We start from the raw sequence: 23,696 nt of genomic DNA, 5'->3' as shown, positions 1-23,696 counted from the left end.
GTATTATTTTCTAAAAGTATGTGTGTTGTGAGCAAGAACAAAGTTTGTTTCCAGATGCTCTCTTTGATGGCATGAATGTGTTAAATTAACAGCACACTTGAGTTAACCTAATAAAGTGTATATTAAACTATGGATTGGATGATAACCTCAAATAAACTGCACTGCCACAAGGAGAGGTTTTAAACCAATGCATTCATACACAGAATAGCACCACTTACTGTAATAATGTTATTTGTTTTTAGGGTTTTTGAGCAAATACAATCTTACTGCTCAGATAAATAGCCTCTTGAATATAATTTTCTCAGGCACCTAAAACATTTGCACAGTAATATGTAACTCAGTCTTTAGATGGCATAATCTGTCTCTCTGTCTCAAAGTGCCCCTCTAAGTTCCTGTAAGTGAGCACTAAATATGTATAGAGCGAAACTAAAATATTTGAATGCACTTTAATAAAATTTTGATTTCCACTCAGAACATGTGTTATCTTTTGCTTTTCTGTAGGGATTAAGTTTTTTTTTTTTTTGCTGTGATTCCTCAGCCCTAGCGCTTCCATATATGGCAGTCATTTGAAGATACATTTTGAAGATAAGATTATGGAAATATGTTAATTACAAAGAAACGTGCTCACCTCCCCATTTTGCGAATGTTTTCTATTCACTAACATACACAGGTTCTACAAAAAAAAAATCGGGTGTTTACGCAGTGTTCATGAATCTGTTGGAAAGTTATCGGGAATGTCCATTTTCTCATAAATTATGCACACTGTGCTCTGATTTTTTATGAAGTTTGAATGAGGCCCAATATCAGTGGTATGTTATAGTAGGAGATAACTAGATTACAAACAGCAGAAATGGCAATCATTTGGGGTCCTGTACAACTATACAGCCAAAACAACAATAACAACAACAACAACAACAAAAAAGAAACGCTGCTCTGCATAGCCCCACACCCGAGTTCTTACCACAAGTGGAGCTCATGGAGCATGCCATTTCATTCTGAAATGCAACACAGGCAAGTTAAGACTAGCTTTTCAATAAAATACTCCATGCGATGGAGTCAAACTTAGATGCAGCGTCTAGGAATCCTGGGCCCTTGGAATCCAGAAAGCTTGGGCTGGAAAATTAAAGCAAATCATTCAACATTTAAGTGCAATTAGTGTGTGCGTGTAGACCAGCCAGCTTGGTCTCAGGGTGATTTCTTAGATATTTAACTAAAAGTCCATTCCGAGGATTTGTACAATATGTATGAAGTATAATTAGCATTTGTACTATTTATATTCATTGATGTTCACATGGATTTCTGGAAACCCAGCATCCTTAACACCTCACCCTAGACCTAAACCTAACTGTAAGCATGACACCAAACTCAAAAAGATAAGAAACAGCAGCATTTTGTGCTTGTACAATTCTGTTGATCACAACTAACCTTTAACCTAATTCTAGCAAAACACCTATCCAAATCTAAGCCAAAATATTATCCTATCTGTAAACTTCACTGTAAACCTAACTTTAAGTTCCAGTAGGTAAAAGAGCAGCATTTTGTGTGTGTGTGTAATGCTAAGTATAACAGAAAACAATGCTGTGTATTTTGTAGCTATGCTTTGAAAGAATTACAGAAAATCTATATACTACATACAACACAAGTGGTCAGGAATTATGTGAACCTAAAATACCTACTAATTATGATGAAGCAAAACATACCAATTTTACAAATATGCGGAGTGCTCTTTTTTAGTAAAATGTCTACAACAGTTTGGAGATCTTGTTGCTTCAGCCCTATTCTGTCATCAGAAGCAATGTGTGTAAAGGCAAAGGAAATTCAAGCAAAGTATGACAGTAAAGGGCAAACATTGACAATGAAAGCTAAGTTCATTAGTGCAGCTCAAGATGTGTACAGTGGATAAATAACAAAATATTTTCTGGCATCAAAAAGGGAAAACTGGTGTCTTCAGTCCCCAAACAATTATAAAGTGTGGATAAAAGGAAAAATGATGTAACACAGTGGTAAACATGCTCCTGTGCCAGCTTTTTTGGAACATGTTGCAAGTACCAAGTGTATATTTACTGAAAACAAATCCCTAAAGGAAGTATTACATGTCATGAGTTTATAATAAAAGGGAATGTTTTAATTGCTGCTTTCTCTTTGTTATAGCATTTCACACAGTGGTCTGACTTTTGGAATTTGGGTTTGTACATGAAAAATGATCAATGCAAAACCCTTCAAACCATCCATATACAGAGTCTGAAGCCCAGCTACTCAGTCTGAAATATGACTCTGCTTCTGTATGCATTCATTTAAATATACTAATTGGCAAGTTCCGTAGATGACTGTTGAAAAGTTCTTTTGAGCTGCTGTCATGTTGGATTTGTTTATCGCTGGAAGACAGAGTCTTATTTAACCTAAACAAAGACTGATGCTGGCAATAATAGGAATGATTGTAAAATTAGCACTTCAGGATTCCTTCAAGACCCTCTATTGGAGGACAGTTATGATTAAATGGGTTTGTGAGAGTAGAGGCAACAATCACTGAAAGCATGGATACATTTTTGTGACATATGACACGTATCCATGGCTCGGCATGTCAATGGTGAAATTTAGAAACTGATCAGTGTAGACATGTGTTATATTTCCAAGTCCTTACAAAAATGTAATTGCGTACTGAAAATGAATATGATGTAAACACATTTAGTTGCACACACATGCAGCATGTATCTGTAGTTCTGTCAAAATTAACGTGTTAATGCACAATAATGCACACGGGAATAAATATGTTAATATGCCCTCTGCCCGTTTAGTTTGCAGGAACAAAAGTGGCTTTCCTTCCTATCATTTAAGAGATACAAAATTTCCTACAGGCTTGTAGTGTCGCAGTCACACAGCTCCAGGGACCTGAAGGTTGTGGGTTTGGGTCCCACTCCGGGTGACTGTCTGTGAGGAGTTTGGTGTGTTCTGTCTGTGTGGGTTTCCTCCGGGAAGAAGCGGTTACAGGTAATGAATGAATGAATGAAAAAAAAAACTATATATATTATTTATTTTAAAGAGTCTAGTGACATCAAAATAGTCATTCAAAATAGTGTTGTCACGATACCAAAATTATGACTTTAGATACCATACCTGCCTTGACACTGATACTGAAACGATATCATTGCAAAAGCCTAAAGCATCAGGAAAAGTAACATACTTTCTGAGGGCGGTCGGCAAGATCGCTGGTATCTGTTTAAGTGTGATGCCACACGACGAGACGTTTTGCCATTTCTGGGTCCAATCTGGCCTTTGGCCCCATGTCATATATTCATAAGACGTGTTTATTGTTTGAATAAAGCTGAATGCCTCAATCAATTATGAGATCTCAGTTCAGGACTTCAGAAAACGGAATAAATTCAACATAAAAAGAAGCAAACGTACCTTTGGCAGCACGTTTTGCTCATTCTGATCTGGCGTCAGATCAGATATGATTATGACGAGAATATTCTTGGAATAATTCTGAGAAAAAATCTCGGAATAATTGAGTAAAAAAGGTCTGTATAATTTCGAGAATATAATCAGAATATGTAGAGAAACACTGTTTGGGATATTATTGATTATAATAAGTAGACACATACTCACAGTCTGTGCTCCATGAGTGAGTTGTGAAAGAAGCAGTCCGTGAAGTGAACAGAATTATTTATTAAACGCATCCACACGACATGACGACCCCCTCAGTGCAGCCCCTGACTCTGATGCATAAGGCTTTAGTTTATTGTACGAGTCCGAGCCGTAACGCGATGGAGCCTCGTGGTCACACCGGAGTTCCACTCACTCTGGATCTATCATTTTCGTGATCATTAATTTTATCCTGTGAAACTACATGCCATGGGTTCGTGCACCGATTCAGGGTTTAAATACTAATCACACTGTGGCCCTGATGTGGAAGAGAAAGAGTTTATTCCTGAAATCTATACCATAGTATGACTTAAGCAACACACTGCATTCCACAGTTACACATTGTGTCTGCTCCATTATACGTGCAGCGAGTTATTCCGAGAATATTCTCAGAATTCTGACTTTAATCTCTGAATCTTTTTTTTTTTTTTTCCAACACCGTGGCGGCCCTAAAACTCGTAGTTTACCTTGCAACACTATTTCAAAAAGAAGAATACAATTTCTTTATGTTGAAATAGTTTATCCTTTCTCCTATTTTTCTCTCTCCCTCTCTTCTCTCTTTTTTCTCTGTCTCTCTCTTACACACACACTCACTCAAAACAAGCAAGCACACACTGAGAGTTCAAATTTTCTCAATTAAATCTTCTGTGTCCAGTGCTAATGCCCTCTTTGAAAATTTCACTCAGCGCATTAAGAGGTCCAAAATCAAAAGTCATCATAACTGAGATATTAAAAAAAAGTAAAAAGGACAGTGTCCTCTGGTCAGTTTGTTATGCATATCATACTACACAGGTATCTCCTTCCCAAAATTACTAGGAAATACTAGCTTTATTCTTGTGGCAGCATTTTGATACATTTTACTACTGATTGGTATCAGTAGTAAAAATATATATCTGAACCAGCTGCACATGATGTTTAAACCACTATGCTCAAAGCCACACACTTGCTGCTTTGAATGGAAAATCAGAATTCAAAAAGCTGATCAGTCCATGGCTAGGCTTAATCTGTGTTTGGGAAACCAGCTCTTCATGTTAACCCTTAGTGTAAAATTCTAGCACTCACAATGTTAATTTAACACTAATAGTGTTGATTTAATACTGGCGAGTTTGCTGTGTGGCATTTGTGATCCAGGACTAATTATCCAACATCCAGTACCGAACCTTATGATTCTCTCTTGGCTAAATTCTGTCAGAGCTTTCCAGCATTGTTTTAACATCCTTTGTGAAGCTAACCCAGAGGAATACAAAGACTTCCTGCACTGAAAGAGGGACAAACTCCATTAAATACCTTTTAATTTAGATGTAATTGTGGATGACCAGAAGTCCACACTATGTCCAAAATATTTGCCATAAAAAATAATTTTGAGTTAACGAGTAAAACTACTATAGTGTTTACATAATGTGAAGTTACAAATGGCATGGCAACTTTGCAAGGGTATACAGCTTTTCACTTATATTCCATTTTATAGCCAGTAGTCACATAATTCAATTATTTTCTGTGGGTGTAAGCCCTTTCTGCAGTTCATGATCTGGTCAGTGTGGGGTTGGTCAGGTTGAAAGCACTGCAGGGGAACAAGGTTGATGTGAGACATGCCAGCCGGAGCTGTAGTTCTGGCAGAATACATTAGCTCACCTGTCCTTCTTTCAGAACACAAGTCACTGACCCTCAGCTCTGCCCAACACACTCAATTACAGAGCCCCTGCAAATAGCTATAGCCCTATATTGGGAGCACTCAAGGGCAATTGGTCCACTATTCCCTCCAATCCTGTCAGATTGGAGCCCATTTTTCCTGCCCAGTTGGACTTGGTCTGACTACTTGAGGCTAGTGTAGAGCCCACCACTTGCAAACTGGACAGAACTGCAAAGGACAGACATGCATCTTCATTTGGAGTGGATTTAGTGGGCGTTTAGTACTGTACTGCACTGTACACTTAGGAACCTTACTCACCTGCTGTTAGAGTGGGAAAAGAAATGGACTACTGATGAAAAGAGAGCTTGGGTTCCATATATAGTGGCTAACTCAGTCATATCAATATCATATTTCATAATATGCTGGGCTAGTACAAGCTATCAGTTTATGACCCATGCAATTTTCATGCCATTTATTGATTTCTACATTTTTGTAGTCGGTGTATTTTACACTTTCCTAAAATATATTTGTGGTAAAGCCCCAGTAGGATGCCAGAGGGAGGTGCTGTTTTGTCAAAACATCATCAAAATAGCCCTAAACAGCCTTTCAGTTCAGCATATGAAATAAAACATAAAAGTATCTGTCTCTTTCTTTCTTTTTCTTTTTTTTCCTCTCTCTCTCTCTCAACCCTGTAAACCTTCTAGGGCATCATTGCCAGGTGTTTCTCATTGAGCTTGCACTAATAGGTACTCAAAGATAGAACTGCATGAAGAGAGCCATGTGGTCCCATCCCCATCAGAGTTTGTCGAGCAGTTGCAATGCTCCACATCCCAATGCTGAAGGTTTTATACCACTTTAGCAGACAGTTGGCATTTAAAACAGTGATCTTAGGGCACATCTTATTTTGTTAATAGTGTTCAAGCAGTAGCTGAATTCTATAGATGAAATGGAAATTATTGATTTAATCAAGTTACAGGTAAAATTACACACTTGAACTCACCAAACTCAGACAGTCACCAGGAGCTGGGAGTAAACAAAAAAAAAAAAACATTTAGCCAATTGATTTAGCAAAACACTGCTATCAGTAAGGCTGTCTGGACTACTATTTTAAGGGCTTCAGAGTAGGGCTATTCTGTGTACGTTTGTTTGTTTTATATTGTTGTTGATTTATATTTTATTTAATTTATTTTTCATTGACACATACTCTGTAACCTTTTGTCCTGTTCAGGGTCACGGTGGGTCTGGCGCCTACCTGGAATCACTGGGTGCAAGGTGGGTTTTCTTTTATTTATTATATTTTAACAGAAAGTCCATTCCTGATTCCTCCTTTAAAAATGGTCCTTTCTTCAGTCTGCGCTGCAGCTCACAGTGTGGCTTCTCTAACTAACTCTGACTTTTATGTTGACGAGACTGAATATGGGTGTAGTGGAGCAGGGCCTTTATCAATAGCTTACATTTGTTCAAAAAACTGAATATGCAAAACTTCATTTGTACCCAATATATGGACATACTCTAGGCCGGCCCCAGCTACCAGAGCATGAACGTTTGCTTAATCATTGTAACATAACCACAAATAATGACAAATCATAACATTGAAATGTTATAAATATCTTATCTGCTCCTTTTAAAAATGTCATTTTTGTCAACATATCCCAAAGCATAAAAAGGATTTCGTCTCTCAGCCTATCTGTCGGTCTGCCTCTCTCTCTCTGTGTGTCTGTTTGTCTCTTTCTTCTTGTCTCTCTGTCTCTGTTTGTGGTTGGGTCTGTCTCTCTGTATGTGTCTATATTTCTGTCAGTCTGTAGATCCATCTGTGCATCTCTAAGTATATCTGTTCGTCTGTCTATCTAATGCATTAAGCTTTAAACAGCAACACCCACAGCTAGTGCTAACCTTCAGCCATTAATGCAGAAAGGACATTCATTCATATTTATTCATATTCCATAACTCAGATGATGCGCTATATGGTGTTAAATGAACCTGTTCACCTCTAGCACTACAGCTCTACCTTTTCTGCTCTTGTTCTTTTTCCCGCCTCTTTGACTACAGTACTTCTGATCTCTAATACATGTAGCATATCCATGTACACACACACACACACGGAAGCACCATCTACAATTTTCATCTGTTTCTAGATCTTTTGACCTTTAAGATGTAATTACAGAAATGAGTACAATGATGTGGGGCGTCATTACCAAAATGTCAAACAACGCACACCTCCCCTCTTTCACACTGTTCAGAACACCACTTTAAATTTTTCTTGAAGTAGTTTTGTGCTTGGAACCATTTTAAATCCATCATCAAAGCCCATTTTGTTATTTACGCATGAGTCCTTCAACGTCATACAGTGACAAAGGTTAAAAAAAAGAGACAACCTTTACAACCTTCACAAAGGCCAACAAGTGCTTCCGTCTTTCTGTTATGAGAAATGCAGTATTGATCCTTAATCCGCCATAAAAATGTTCCATAAAGTAAATATCTTTTTTTTATTATTATTATATTTTAAAGTGAAGAATGGGAAGTGTTTTGTTTATGACTGTACTGTTTAGTAGAGATGGAACGATCAACGTTTGAAATTAAACAACCAGGCCTGTTTTAATGGGGAACTTTAAAGGCATATTTCTTTTCACAAAGAGTAACATTTCAGCTTTCTGGGATGACAGTCTGTTCTTCTTTTCAGTCAGTATATTTGAAGCGACACTAAACATACTTTTACTATCCATGCTTTTGTACAAGGCGCAGCGAGATAGGCTCGAGTGACTTCGGCAAGAGCGGGAAAATGAGCCTTATTGCCTTTCCAATACGCTAGTGCTCACACGCTCCGTGGGATGGTGGGCTTCGAAAGATAGCAGCGCACTTGGGATGAGATCGGACTGTTGCTCTCCTGGACCTCCATGCTTTCCTCCAGTATCTCACTGTACATGGTAGACAAGGAATGTATTTGTGATTTTTCTGTTGGCTTCTCTGTGTTCATCTGACTTGGTCCTGGCATTTCTTCATCGGAACACAGCTCCCGTTTTGTTTGGGCGCTCAACACATCCATGAGCTGCTCTCTTGCTTGCGTTCTGAATTCACCGGAGAAATAGCGGTCCTTGTATCTGGCATTTAAAAAGAACACACCGCCAACGTTAAATCTAGCTAATAAAATAAATTACATTAACCCTTTTATATGTTCTACTCAGACGTAAAAGGGCAGAATTTAGTTCAAAATGTTCACCTCGGATCAAGGAGTGTAGCCACACTGTACAGGGTCTCTGTCTTGATGGTGCTGAACCGCTGCTTGGTTGCTTCCAAAAGGGTAACTTTTGATGTTTTGACACCATGATTCTTTTCAGAACATTTCTGGAGAAAACGTTTTAAGGCTCTGATGGAGGGTATTACGTCAGCAGCGGTAGCGGTGGAGGTGCTGATTTCTTTAGTTAGCTCCTCGAATGGTGAGATCACGACAAAATATTTTCAACTAGCCTCCACTGATTGGCAGTGAAAGCGGCCGGCAGATCATATTCGACTCTGTACGCACCAAACATACATTTTTGTTCCAGTACACTCTGTAACACGTAAAAGGTGCTGTTCTATCTTGTCGGAACATCCTGTTGAAGCCTATTTACAGATTGGCTCAGCTGAGTTTGGATACTCTGAAGGTGTGAATAAGCCAGAGGTGAGTGTTTGAAGTGGCCAACAATCCATTTCCAGTTGCCACAATATCATTGATGCTGCGTTGTGACAAAATCCCTTCATTCACTACTAGCTGTATTGAATGTGCCATACACGGCAAACTTGGTAATTCAGCACCTTGCAGTGCTTTTGTGATGTTTTATGCATTGTCTCTCAAGATGACATATATTTTACTCTTTGGAATTGACCACAACTTAAACATGCTGTCGAACTCAGCACTAGCCATGTGAGAGCCTGTAAACTCTCGTGCATGCAGAACAGCTCAATGTAGCTCAAAGTCTAGATCAATCCACTGAGCTGTTAGGCTTAACATGGAGGTTGGGCTGACGTCGGAACTCCATATATCACTCGTCAGTGATGTAATGTTATTTTGCAGAAGATGGTCTATGTGTGTGTAAACCCCTTGATACAGCTTGGGAAGTGCAACATCTGAAAAGTATTTCCTACTAGGAATGGCATAGCATGGGTCCAGGTGGGATATTAAGTGGCAGAATCCCTCGTTTTCTACAACCGAAAGGGCTGGTTATCTAGCGCTATAAATTCCATCACTTTGGCTGTGATTCCTTTAGCCTTTTGTTATTTTTTTTGTGCTAGCTGCCTGTGCTAGCTCTGCTATGTTATTAAAAATCGGCCGATAATGATACATAGCCGATCGATGCTTCCATCTCTACTGTCGAGTTTTGTTCCTATCTGGTATCAGGGACGGGGGGGGGGGTTGCTAGTTATTGTTCTTAACCCATGTTTAACTGTTTAAAAATGTTTCTTTATGGAGGAATTGGCATTTAAAGTGATCCTCTAAGCATGTTGAGTTGTTCAGTGATTTTACATTACTGAGAAAGCTGGCAGCTAATATATTCTTTCAAGCATGTCTAGCATGCTAGCCTTTGTTTTACCCCTTTGGTAACGTTGTGTGATATGGCAAGCCTAGCTAGCTAGCAGAAAATTGGATTTAAAAAACGAGTACTTAAAAATGACTCTGCTGCTATCCTTCTCTAGTTTATACATAAGTCCTAAGTTTCAGATATGGCACAGTTACACATCTTGTATTACAACTGCTCATAGGAGCTTTGCTAACCCTGGTCAGGTAGATGAATCCTTGTATGTCAAAGGTGAAAAATATGGGGTTGATACAGAGGTGTACTTTTAAAGGGGGATCCTGCATGGTGCAGCACTCCAAAAATTGGCTTTATCGTTAAAAGGCTGCTGTTTTGATTCAGAGTGCTACACCAGCCATCTATGGTCAGGAGTGCAAGAGGGCGTGATTGGCCGCTGTCTTGTTTGGGGTGGGAGGATTCTTTAGCTGCATGCCAAAGCCTAGGCTGCGGCCGAGCTCAGCTGCATTTAAGGGGCGCAATGTCATAGAAGGCTGTTTCATTATGTAGGTCCTTTTGTGTAAAGCCTAAAAATGCAGCGTACGTTTGGAGTGATTTCGAGGACAAAACAGATATATCTTTCATGGCCCTCAGTTGCCAACAATTCTCTGCACACGTACGGCATGCTGAAGAAAATGAACAATGTCGAAAAACTGAGCTTCCGAGGTTTCTGCAGCAGAATTTGTTTACAGTGTAAAATAATTGATTAATTAATATATCTGCCTCTTAACCGTATTTAATCAATAAGCTTATTGGTGTGTATATATATATATATATATATATATATATATATATATATATATATATATATATATATATATATATATATTATATGGCATATTTAGTAGTATTTAATTTTTATTCCCAGTATAAATTTAAATGTTTAAAGTTGAAGTATGAGTTTCAGTTACATTTTTAAAATAGTATTATCTTGCAGGACAATATTAATAAGCAAATACAACCTTCTTAAACATAGTTTTTTTAGTGCTTTGAGGCAGATAAGAAAACAAAGTTTATTCCCTCAAACTAAAGGGTCAGACGGCATTTTTAAACAGTACCAGTCAAAAGTTTGGACACCTCATTATTAGTCATTGGTGGAATAGGACTATTCACTGTATAAACACAAAGGTGTGCAGTTCTACAAATGAACTCTTGATGAGGCCACAGCTGTTCACTGAAAATCTTAGGTGACACCCTCATGAAGCTGATTGAGTGAACGCCAAGAGAGTGCAAAGTTGTCATCACAGCAAAAGGTGGCTACTTTGAAGAATCTAAAGTATAAAATGTATTCTGGGTTGGTTAACACTTTTTGTTTACTACATAATTCCATGTGTTCCTTTGTAGTTTTAATGCCTTCCATATTCATTTACAATGTAGAAAAAGTAAAAAACAAAGAAAAACCATTGAATGAGAAGATCCAAACTTTTGACTGGTACTGTACATTTCACAAGACGTGCAAAATGTTTCAAAACAAAGAAAACCCTCCCTGAGTGGGCGTGTCCAAACATTTAACTAGTACTGTATACAAATCCTAACTTTTCCTAAAAATAAACAAGTGTTCATTTCATTTGGGGATACTGAAAACCTGAAGCCAAACCTGAAGAGTCTTCTATTGTCTGCCCATCAGCTAATGCAGCTTGTGTGTTTGCAGGAATAAGCGTTTTGACATCTTCTGATGCCTCGTCAGCCCAGATAACGCAACATGGCTCGTTTGTTGACCCACGCATCAGCTGAATTTAAAAATCCTGGGCTTCACTTTGGGAAGGAAGACTTTGTTGCCATAGAAACAGACGTATCACATGATTGCAGTTCCTGAGCTGTCAGTAAAGATTGCACCGGCAGAGAAAGCTTCACCGCTGACAGCTCTTTATGAACCCAGCAGAATAACAATACGCTCTTTACCTTTTCTCAACTCGGAGTGACATACTGTGGGAGTCTTCCCTCTTTTATTAATTTTTTTTGGCCTCTTCCTTAAAAGCAAAGGAGTGGATGAAGTGTTGTCCTGTGTCTCACCGGGCTGTATTGTTGAAATTAACAGCAGTGTCTAATATTTTTTGGTAAGGGATAAAGGCGTTAGAAAGCTGTAACTTTACTCCAGAGATGGGACATTTAGTGAATATAGAGATGCACCATTATAACGATAATCAAACCGCTTCAGTTCATAAATGTTATACATGCTAAGGCAAATGTTTATATTGCTATGTGCTGGAGATCAGAAATAAGTGCATTTAATATATACAAAAGCTCCTGTTCATTTTAGAAGTTTTTTTTTTATTACACACCTCCGAAATTCAGTTTTAGAATTTTGTGGAATCGTTCTTTTCTCACAATCCAAACTGTCTTTAGTGCTTGACAGCGGTAGCCATAGTATTGAGTTGTCTTCTCACAAAAGAAAGATGGACAGAAGCAGGTAGTGTCGCAGTCACACAGCTCCAGGGACCTGGAGGTTGTGGGTTCGATTCCCGCTCCGGGTGACTGTCTGTGAGGAGTTGGTGTGTTCTCCCCGTGTCCGCGTGGGTTTCCTCCGGGTGCTCCAGTTTCCTCCCACAGTCCAAAAACACACGTTGGTAGGTGGATTGGCGACTCAAAAGTGTCCGTAGGTGTGAGTGAATGTGTGTGTGTCTGTGTTGCCCTGTGAAGGACTGGCGTCCCCTCCAGGGTGTTTTCCCGCCTTGCGCCCAATGATTCCAGGTAGGCTCTGGACCCCCCGCGACCCTAATTTGGATAAGCGGTTACAGATAATGGATGGATGAAAAAAACCCAACATTAGCATGTCAGCTACACCTCTTCAACCTAGTCAAATGGAATGTTGGATTGACTGTGTGGCCTTCTGGCTTACTTTTGTTATTGAATTAAACTAGAGATTTTTTTTTGCCGTTTTTAAAAAAATGTAAAAAAAGTAAAATTTCACAAGAATTAATAAACCACATAATTTTATTCTGTTGCATTTTCAAAAAGACAAACAAACAACAAAAACATGTTCTTAGTCATTTTTATTAAAAATTAATAGAAAAACTGAGAAAATACTTCAGAAGATTTTTGAAACTCTTTGGGTTTATTTGCCAAACTAGGATTAATCCCTCACTGGGAGACCACCCTTTTGTGTTTGTTAGCATTTTCTTAAGTATGAATTTAAATGCACATCTAATAAGAACTCAGTTCTTAAGATGCTTTTGGGAATATCACCACTGTATTTCATTGCTGCAGTCATTCTGAAATGTTTGATCATTTTCATCACTGAAATTATTCTTTTTTTTTTTTAAAGACATTTCCTTTCTGTCATACTTCAAATGACAAAACTGCTCTGGCTTGAAAATGTAGAACACAATGATAACATGTCATGGCTTATTAATGATTCACCCTGTTTCATGCTGGTCCCCAGCTGGAGTTCAATTCCAGACTTGTATTAAAACTTCTTCATGCATGCCTATAGTTTTATGTAAGCCTTGAAAGAATATTCCAGCATTTTTCAGCTTCATATCTTTCTGCCTATCTGTAGCTTTCAATTACAAAAGAAAACCATTTCAATGTGTTCTTTATACTTTAAAACAACAGAAAAGCTGTTGACCTTAAACATACTTATAGTAGACCAAAATGGGCAGTGGTTTTATTGTACTTTAATCAGCCAAAATATTAAAACCACCAAAATAAATGTGGTGAGGTGCATAACAAATAAGCCCTTGCAACAAAGATCTATATATCAGCCATTTCACTTCTTCAGTGGCATTGATCTTTTGTCCAGTCTTAGCAGTGGAGATAATGGAAAAACACAAGCTACGTAGAAATGCTTTAGTGATGGATTTATTTTACATTGAGGCCATTAAACAATGTCATTATAGACTTGAAATGTGTTTACAAAAAAATCTCACATGTGCGTCTTCATTGCAAGGGCTCAATTATCACATTACACTGGCAGCTGTGAAGGGGTGGACTATTTTAGGCAGCAAGTAAAATGTCAGCAATTGAAGTTTTGATGTGTTGGAAGCAGGAAAAATCTGAAGAAATTATTATGTTGGTGAAGTCGACAATAGCCAAACTGTCATTATATTTTAGTTAGGGCCTCTACACAATGTCAGATTGTGTTGTGTTACATCCATCCAAAAGTGGTCAGTGAAAGGTACCAATGAACTGGTAACAGGGTCATCAGTGCTGTTAGCCCATTGATGCAGGATGAAGGAATGAAGGGGTTAGTATGAGCTAGAATATGCGACACACATGGCAAATTCCCCAGTGTTCACTTAACACTGTGAGTGTTAAAACTAGCATAAACAAAATAGTGTGATTTAACACTGGTGAATTTGCTGTGCACTTTGTAATCTAAGAAAATTCTTACAGAGCCAGCATTATGTTTTTCAGCAAATTGTGCTAAAGTACCTCCTGTTTGGGATTGGACCTGCCTTCATTGACCTTGATTGTCCATGAGCTTTGGGAGCTCATCGGCCTGTAACCAGTCCTTCCTTGAATCAATTTTGGTAAGTATTCCCAGCATACCAGAAACACCCCTCAAGAGCTGTTCACCAAAGTATTATAGCCATCACTATTTGGCACTTGACAGAATTGCTGAAATAGTTATGCTCACCCGTTTTTTTTTTTTGCTTCCAACAGATGAACTTGAAAAAAGAATATTGCCGAATATATACCACTATACCAGATGTTGTTGTAATGATATAATCAATGTTATTCACTACACATTTTAGTGTTTTTTATTATTGTGTGTGATCACACACACACACACACAAACACACAGTATATTGTGGAACATGGCTGCTATTTACATCAGACCAGAGAAACCTTTAAAGGTTTTATTAAAGTATACTCAGAACAGAGAGGGCGAAGTATCCCAGAAACTAGAATAAAATGAAGGCAGGCAGATGTGGGCCTGACGTTTGAGCCAGTGAGAAGAGTTCCGCTTGTCCAAGTAATTTGCTGTTTGAAGGAACCAAGAGAGAAAGGGATTATAATCTCCTGGAGCTCTCTCCCTGTACTGCCAGAAACGAGTTGCTTTTAACCATCCTCCTCTGCGTCCTGTCATTATATGAGTTTCGGTCATTATGAGCTTCGGTCATTATATGAGTACATGTCTATGCAGACTGGAGACCAGCAAGTGGGTGGATACCAGCAAGTGGGAGGTGTATGAATTGACAATGAATGGTTCGGGTTAGGGTGTAACTTCCACTTGAAGCTGTACCTCTATTTGGGAGCTGGCTCTGGCCTGCAGAGATACTCTTCTCTCATCATAAGGCTCTGGTCATGTACCCAGTCCTGCCCTCCTCATCCACGAGAGGTTTCGTCTCTGGTAGAGGTGCTGAAGTATGTGGATCCTGGGTCCTTCCATACACTAGATGGAGGCTGCAAGAGCTGGGGTGGTTCAGATGGCAGGGCTGGTTTGTGGCTTTTATGACTCCCGCGACACTATAGGCTGTAACACACTGGGGTATTCTTTTAAAAAACATTATGCAGTACTTTTATATTAAATTTACAGCTTCAAAATAATTGTGATTCTTGATTGAACTGTAATAAGGAGAACAGTCCATCTGTCATTGCTATTTTCCTACACTGCATAAACTGCTCAATATAATATTTGAAGGAAGATTGGTAGTATTGTAGGGGAGACTAGGAGCAGACATACCAAATATTACCTAGTGTATTCCTTTAAGACAATTAACCAAATATGTAATATCTTAGGGCAGCACTGTGGTGCAGCAGGTAGTGTCACAGTCACACAGCTCCAGGGTCCTGGGGTTGTGGGTTTAAGCCACGCTCCGAGTGACTGTCTGTGAGGAGTTTGGTGTGTTCTCCCTGTGTCCCCGTGGGTTTCCATCCGGCAGCTCCGGTTTCCTCCCACGGTTCAAAAACACACATTGGTAGGTGGATTGGCGGCTCAAGTGTCCATTGGTGTGAGTGTCTGTTGCCCTGTGAAGGACTGGCGCCCCCTCCAGAGTATGCACTCTGTGATTCCATGTAGGCTCTGGACCCACCTTGACCCTGGTCTGGATAAACGGTTACAGACAATGAATGAAAAAAAGAATTAATGTAATATTTTAGTATTGTAGCCAATAACGTAAGTTTTGGAGATTGTAATCATAACTGTATAATCTCTATAAATTAACAATTTCTGTGATAAGAATCCTGGAAAGAGAGCTGTATCATGAAATAGCTCTGATTTTGGGTCATTTTTTAAGATGGATTACTCTGGATTGTTGGCATAAATGTAAACATCTACACTCTTCCTGAGTTACAATTGCAATGCTCAAAGTGTGTGTGTGTGTGTGAAGATAATAGCATTTAAGAGTTAACAACAAAGAACAGAGACCCTTGCTGAATTTGTTGGAATTTACTCAGCAGAACAGTGCAGAAACATCTGTGAAATCCCACTCCACTAGCAACTGTGCATTCTTCCACCTCCACTGTTTTACTTTGCATGAATTATCCTTGTGATAACGGCAAAGTTCATTTGTGCTGTAAGTTGATGTGAGGAGGTTTCTGAGCCATAAATATTTTAACACCGAACATATAAGCACTTTTGGATGGGATTGGTTTTATATGGGGAGGTGCGTAAAGTAATGTTACAACAGGATACCTGTAATATTTATAGCCAATTCACACAGGATAAAATATCTTGGTATAAATGAGGGAGATTAGAGTGGCTACATTATGCACTGCAGTAAAATTAATAAATTAATAAACGCAGAGCCTTGCGCCTAGTGATTCCTTGTAGGCTCCGGACCCACCCTTTAATGGATAAGCAGTTATAGCCAATAACTGAATGAATGAATAATAAAAGCAGAATGTGTTGTCTGTAAAAAAAAATTACTCACATGCCACATTCAGATGGGACAAAAATAAATGAGAAACTTTTAATTACCTTACCATCTGCACATAGGAAACTAGTCTAATCGGGGGTGGGAAATACTGCTGCGATCTATAATTATGCATAACTTCTTATAAGGCAATATATAAACCCTGTTTTCCAAATTCCACTTAATTCCACAATTTTTTTCTATATAGAGTTGAAATATGACTTTCTTTTCATTGAAATCAAACCAGTGACCTTTCAGTCCCCTCTTTAACCATAAGGCCCAGGCTGACCCAGGTAAAGTTATTTATAGGATATTTTGGTAGATGGTAAATTATATTAATTCTTTGCAATCTAGCATTGCAAAACGTTCTTCTTTTTGCTTTGACAGTTTTCTTTAATGAAAAATTTAGGCTTCATTTATACTTTTAATTTTCTCCTGCTTCAGTGTTTCCAAATGGACTAACTTGAATATTCTATGAATATTACACTTTGATGTTACGTCTTTCCCAACTCTTTTGGAGTGTGTTGCAGGCATGGAATTCTAGATTTGTTTGTATTTATTTTAATAAAACACAGTCAGTTAGTCAGTGGAAAGTCTTTGTTTTTTTTGTTTTTTTGCAATTACAAAATAATCAACAGAATTAACAAATCACAGATTTAGTTTTTTTGTGGCATTTAATAAAAAATCTATTTTAACAAAAAAATTATTTGTTCCTTTGTTTTAGACTCTTTTAATACATATGCTTCATATAATGCATATGCTTTATTCTAAATAATGTTTAAATCAGATTATAAACAATACTTTTCACTTACAGGACTGAGCTAGACTAAGAGCAGAATTCGGTCTGGGTCGGTCTGCTATGACAATGACTACACTGTGATCCCATGTTATCGGCAGTTTTTACTTATTTATAGTGAATTTTTTTTTTACTCTGTTGCACAATGTTACCTTCCTGTACCTTGAGCTACTTCAATTATTCCCTGGGATTAATAAAGTGATCTATCCATCCATCCATCCATCTATCTATCTAGTTGGTGTTTCGAGACCCCAAGCATTACATCACCTCTCTTGCTGATGGTTGGCTTTGAGTGTAGTGATATTAAGCTCATGTGCAAGTGCTCTACAATATCCCATGCCATTTCATGCACCCCACTTTGTATTTGATGAATTTTAATTGTTATGGGTATTTACACATTTATGAGTTTGGTTAGCAGTGACTGCACCCCTGAACACTGGACCTACAATTTTAAAGTATCTCCTGGCACTAGAAATGTCCAGCGTATTAAATTTACCAATGCATTAAGGGCACACACTCCTACCTGATTGCACCTGTTTGAAAAATACACCCCACAGTTCCTTAACCCTTTAAAATTCCAACCTGGAAAAAAAGCTTTTCTTGCTAAATGCTACTTCATAAATATAATTCTGCTGTTTAACATGACTCATAGCACCAGAAGCAGACTCAATTAGATGAGACTTGCGGCTGATGTCAGGAGGCGTCTGTACATTACTGACTTTAAACCAGTGAGATTAGCTATTAAATTGAGCATTGCCACAGCATTTCCTATATAAAAATGGGTTATGTTTGTACTCTCTGTTGATTGAGTCTAATGTCATAGTTGTAGGGAGAATTTCATAATGTCATGTCTAACAGTTTTCTATGAAATGACATCTGTGTAATGTTTTTCACACAGTATGACTGAGTGCATTATCTGGAGTGGGTCACAAAACACCTGCTATAGGAATGTTTTTGTTGATGTTGTGTCAAAAGGCAATCAGATGTAATGCTAAAAAAAATGTTGCTCAATAAATTAAATACAAGAACACAACTCAGGAAAAACTAAATAAGCAGCCAATCATGTTAAATTACTTATTTTGAAATTTGTCTTGATTTATTAAGATTCTAAAATGGATGCTATGAAAAACATGGTTGGTTTGTTAAAATGCTTTCATAATATGAATTCCTGAAAGTGGTTCTTTTAAGGGTTTTGCAGTAAATGCAGTCATTATCTACAAGACACCTTAAGCATAATTTTGGTTTGCTACATGGTTCTTACCTACAATGAAAAGTTGTTTTATATGGATATTTAAATACCCGTTTTAGATTCAAAAGAGATTCTATGGTTGTTTGTAGCATCAAAAGGGTTTTTGTACTATTTGGTTACATTAATTGTCCATTACACCATATAAATATTTTAAGTTTAATTAACCAATATAATACTTTTAAGCTACATTATTTATTATAGTATTTATCACAAGGAAAAGGCAAAATGCATCTAGTGTTAAAATAAGCCTTATGGATTGTAGTATATCCTGATAGAACACATTCAACAATAAAAGAATCTCATGCATATTTTATATACTTAGAGAAAACACTGTGGCAAATAATAGCTCGTGAGATGCTTAGTTCAGCTAGGCAACTGTAATATGTTCTGACTCATCCATGCTCTAAAGTAGTTATGTTCACTCAGAAAAAAAACACAATGTATCCTGCAATAAAACTCGCCTTTCGTATATTTTACATAGAATGGAAACATGGTAGCAGATGAATCACCAGTGAGAAGTTAGGTTCGAACAGGCAAGGGTGGCTGATAATTATAAATAATAACATTCTCAATTAAATATATTGAGAAAAGGGAGCTTGCTTTTCATTCATGTTGGTGCAGGGCAGTGTTTTCTTTGTGTGCTCTGTTACGACTGGTGAAAGTTCAGGTGCCCATAGAATAACAAAGAACAGCCATACAAAAACTGTTGCTGAGAGAAAACACACTCACTGCAACATAAATGTAGCCAATCAGCTGCCCTCAGGGGCACTTTGTCCATTGCCCCAAGCAGAGTCAGTTAGTTGTAGAGAAAGGACCTGATGGTTATCGGTGATTCCAGCAGCCTCCAAATTCAGTAAGATCTCAGTCTTCCCAAAAATCCATCTGATAGAAGAACTTTGGTTAAGAAAAAAGAGCTTGACACACACACACACACACAGAGAGAGAGAGAGAGAGAGAGCCCAATTTTCTTTGTATGTGAATACAGTATGCACTCTGAAATTTCCTAATACTGGCTTACTAGTGTTTTTGCTAATATTTCTGTATATTTCTGAACCTCTAATGTAATGGATCATTCATTCATTATCTGTAAGCGCTTATCCAGTTCAGAGTCGCGGTGGGTCCAGAGCCTTCCTGGTATCATTGGGTGCAAGGTGGGAACACACCCTGAAGGGGGCGCCATTCCTTCACAGGGCAACACACACACTCACAAACATTCACTCACACACTCACACCTACGGACACTTTTGAGTCGCCAATCCACCTACCAACGTGTGTTTATGGACTGTGGGAGGAAACCGGAGCACCCGGAGGAATCCCACGCATACACGGGGAGAACACACCAACTCCTCACAGACAGTCACCTGGAGCAGGAATCGAACCCACAACCTCCAGGCCGTAATGGATCATGTAGCATGATAGATAGACAGATAGATAGACAGATAGCATGATACCCAATAGATCTGTAACTTCTGATTATTTTGATAATTATTAGTCTGTAGATTTATTTTTAATTTCAGTTTTTCATAGAGCTTTGGTTTCTTTAAATATGTGTTAAATTGTATTGGGATGGTGGTTTAAACGGACAGTTTGGCCTCACCTAGAGCCTCACCCAGAACATTTTTCACCAGCCACAAAAGTGCTTACCCATCTAAATTGTTCTTTTTACATTCACTCAGAAAAATAAATATGCAGTACATGCTTCTTATGTTTTTTTATGTAATTATTTAAGAAAATATAGTAGCAAATTACTGAGATGGTTGATACAATAACTAAAGCAGATGTTAAGAGAATGTTTTTCCCACTCCTTTATAGGAGAGAGATGACAGCAGAAATATATCAAACATTAATTATTAATAAAATAAACATCCTAAATGAGATTTGTGAAGCCATCACAACCATGACAGCATGACATTGATTGAGAACAATAAAGTCTAGCAGTGTACAGGGTTTTGTCTTAACGTGGTCAATTGCTGAAGACCCAGAGCAAAGAGAGCGATCAGCTTAGATCATTCATAACAGGGGCGCTAAGTTCGTTATGTGTTATTACACTGAAACGGAACACTGATGCAAATTAGCAGAATGTAGCCATTCTCTAGTCCTGCCGGCTAATGGCCCTATTTCTGTCCCTGGTTATTAGAAGATTTAGCGCTAACTAAGACAAGTGAAGTACAGAAGCAGAAGGCATTGCATTCTCTGACACTTAATTCCGTTCCCCCTCAGGGCAGCGGGATGCATAGAGAGGGGGGGATCTCCGCCAGCCTTTTCATCCTCAAAATGTCAGATATTTGAAAAAAAGATTGCTAATAATAATTGGAGCAAGTCATTCTCTGTGGCATTTCGACTCATTGATGTCTTCAGACCACCATATTTAATATGAGTGCCTTCTCCACTGGGTTTTTTCCCTGAAGACACTTAATGTGTCCCTCTTCTGTAAAGGCTGGACATTCAATGTCCCTGGTAGTGTCATAATGAGCTAGTGAGTAAGATCTCTGGGACTGAGAACAAATGGCTTTGGTTCAGCTGTGGGTCATGGAGAATGTGGTTTCCATGTTGGCTCAATGTAAAAGGTTTTGAAGATGTTTGCAGATGGTATAGCTTTACTCGCTGGCAAGCTAAAATGACCTCAACTGGTGGCAAAACTAGCTTTTGAATCCTGTTAGGGCTGGATATTTGCACAAGCAAATATCTGCGAGTCAAAAGCCCTGCGAAATCTGGTCTGTAATCCTACACTTTTGGAGTGGCACAGGAGCCGATAGGATTTGGGCCCTATTGCTTTGTTTAATGACGGGTGACATGTCCGGTTTAATCCCGCAGGTCAGGCCAGCAGGTGGCTGTGTGAAGACAATAAGCCGTGGACTTATCCTCTGCTAAAACCTGCACACTCCTCAGTCTTCATTCTCATTCAGGGCAGAGCTAAGGCCACAGGCTGGATCACTAACACTGAGCTTAGCTCCTGTTGACAAACCCTTCCCTCCCTCTCCCCCCTCCTCACTCCTTCCTCCCAAGGCCTGATCTGTCCATGGGCCTCAAGCTGCTTTATGCTGCATTATGTTCTGCTTTTATTTTATCTGGGGGGTGAGGGGTGGATGAATGGTTCAAATACCATCAGAACATCTACCACCCCACTGCAATTAGCTTTACCCCACACCTTTTCACCTCCCCTCAGTTACAACAAAGGGCAGATGGTCATTAACTCTCACTCTCTTTAAAATAAAATGATATGACTTTTATTTATTTTCTTATTTAACCAAACAAGCCATAAATGAAACACTCCTATTTACAACAGAGACTTGACAGTAATAGGGAAAGTGGAAAGCGGGGTTAAAATAGAAAAATCAGCAAACATTAACAACAACAACAACAAGGGATATATTAACTGGTAAAAGGCTAATTAAGCTCAAAAATAATAAGACACTTAAAACAGTAATACAATTATTCTGTTTTAATTTAATTTCCTTTGCATATTTTTTCAGTTCCCTGATACAGATATGCATATTAGCACGATTCTAACACCTACAATGCCTATATTCATTTTAAACCAGTCTTTTCTGTCATTGTAGGTAGATGATAAGGTCTGTAAAATACTCTGTAATAAACCTAGTTTTAAATGTTTCTAATGGATTTGCATTGTGGTTTTAGACAGCAGCTCTTATATGTCCTACATATACTATCACTTAGCATCTATTTACTAGGGATGCTCTGATTTGGGAATTCTGGGTAGATCGCGATATCCGATATTATACATATACATATCTACAGATATCGATACTAATGCCAATGTACACAATGAAATACAGAAAGATAATATACTCCAGGTTAACATTATTGACAAATGTAACTTAAAATTATAGGTTATATGTCCTGAGAAATAACTTTAGCTAACCTGTCACAGATGTAAACAGAGTTAAACAAAATCAAGAAGTTCAATAAAATAATAGGTATTTTCAAATTAATAATAAATGAAATAAATTAATGAATGTTAACTTAAAGCTAATAATTAAGTACAAATTAATTACAGAGTATCTGTAGCAGTGCAACTACTCAACAATGCAGTAAGTAATACATAAATAAGGTGGAAGAATCTGAGCCATGTTCATCAGTATTTTTTACATTTGTTTTCTATCTTCCTTTATTTTTTGAACAATAGCATCTCCTAAACTTCTGGCATTAAAGACATGTCAGCAATTATTGGTCTAAAATATAGGCAAAATCAAAATATTGGGATGATGCAGATAATTTGAACAAATCAGTTTTTGTATTAAAATGATTCATATAATACATGCATGGTGCTTTCAGACATTATCTCTCCTGTATATGCTTTGCACAAGATAAGGGGACATTTCTGTGAGAATGATTAGCTCTGTCTCAAAATGAACTCCTGCTTATAAGAGGTATTGGGTGGAGCTCCATTATGCCACAGAAACCTGTTCCAATGCTCTACAGACCAGGGGTTTATACCCCTCTTGTTGACATTTATGCCTGATGAGCTTATACTCCCTTGTAACTGCTTGTGTGCATATCTTTCATCTGGCTGTGCTTTCTATGGATATTGTGATTATAGTTGATCTGTGGTCAGATAATGGTTATTCACAGTGAGTGCACAGGCTATCACATGCTCTATGCTGCAGGTAGTGTCACTGCCACACAGCTCCAGGACCTCTGAATCCTGGGTTCAGTCCCCAACTCGAGTCCCTTTGAGGACTTTGGTGTGTTTTCCGTGTGTCTGTGTGGTTTCCTCAAGGTTATCCAGTTACCTCCTATGTGAGTGAGCTTGCAAATTTATCCATAGGTGTGTGTGTGTGATCAGAATTGTCATAAAATATACTGTAGTGCAGTGTCATGAAAGTGCAAAGTATATATTTCTGGTGTCTTGGTCATTTGTATTGTAGGGTTGTGTAAATACATTGAAAGGTACATAAGAAAGGTCTGGATTGTCCAGAAGAGGCAGCGGTCAGCATGAGATGAAGTCAGTGGACAGTGATGGATCTCTTCACCTTTTCTATTGCATCATGCACTTTTAGTGAGTTGTTTT

At 38.2% G+C, this 23,696-nt stretch overlaps 1 protein-coding gene across 3 annotated transcripts in view; it reads left to right on the top strand.

Moving 5' to 3' along the window:
* The window catches only part of ptprfa (protein tyrosine phosphatase receptor type Fa), a 490,757-nt gene that overhangs the window by 20,601 nt on the left and 446,460 nt on the right, over nucleotides 1-23,696 (top strand). For all 3 annotated transcript variants that reach the window (XM_066666356.1, XM_066666355.1, XM_066666354.1), the window contains exon 3: nucleotides 6,501-6,544. The gene's annotated coding sequence lies outside the window, so the exon portion shown is untranslated. The remainder of the gene's footprint in view (nucleotides 1-6,500; nucleotides 6,545-23,696) is intronic.

Source organism: Hoplias malabaricus, chromosome 3 (assembly GCF_029633855.1).
Source record: "Hoplias malabaricus isolate fHopMal1 chromosome 3, fHopMal1.hap1, whole genome shotgun sequence".
Classification (NCBI taxonomy): domain Eukaryota; kingdom Metazoa; phylum Chordata; class Actinopteri; order Characiformes; family Erythrinidae; genus Hoplias; species Hoplias malabaricus.
Note: the sequence above shows the minus strand (reverse complement) of the source record. Positions and strands in the feature narration are given on the sequence as shown.